The sequence below is a fragment of the Fulmarus glacialis genome, unplaced genomic scaffold, assembly GCF_000690835.1.
Source record: "Fulmarus glacialis isolate BGI_N327 unplaced genomic scaffold, ASM69083v1 scaffold20821, whole genome shotgun sequence".
NCBI lineage: Eukaryota > Metazoa > Chordata > Aves > Procellariiformes > Procellariidae > Fulmarus > Fulmarus glacialis.
Genome location: NW_009194929.1, coordinates 1 through 268, shown reverse-complemented (window position 1 = coordinate 268; position 268 = coordinate 1).

The following is a 268-nucleotide window of genomic DNA, read 5'->3' as shown; positions in this document are numbered from 1 at the left end:
GTCTTGCAGCGGGGCCAGGTCCGGGCACCCGTCCCAAATGAGAGGGGGGAAAGAGGCGGGTGACGCTCGGGAGCGGGGACAGAGTCCAGCCGGGATGGAGACGGGACCTCGTGCTGGTCCCAGGGGGGATGGGCTCTGGGGGCTTGGCCTGGGGTGCACTGGGAGGCACTGGGTGCACTGGGAAGCACTGGAAGGTACTGGGAGGCACTGGGTGCAGTGGGCTGGGGTCTGGGTCCTGGGTTGGGGTCCGTGTTCTGGACTGGGGTCC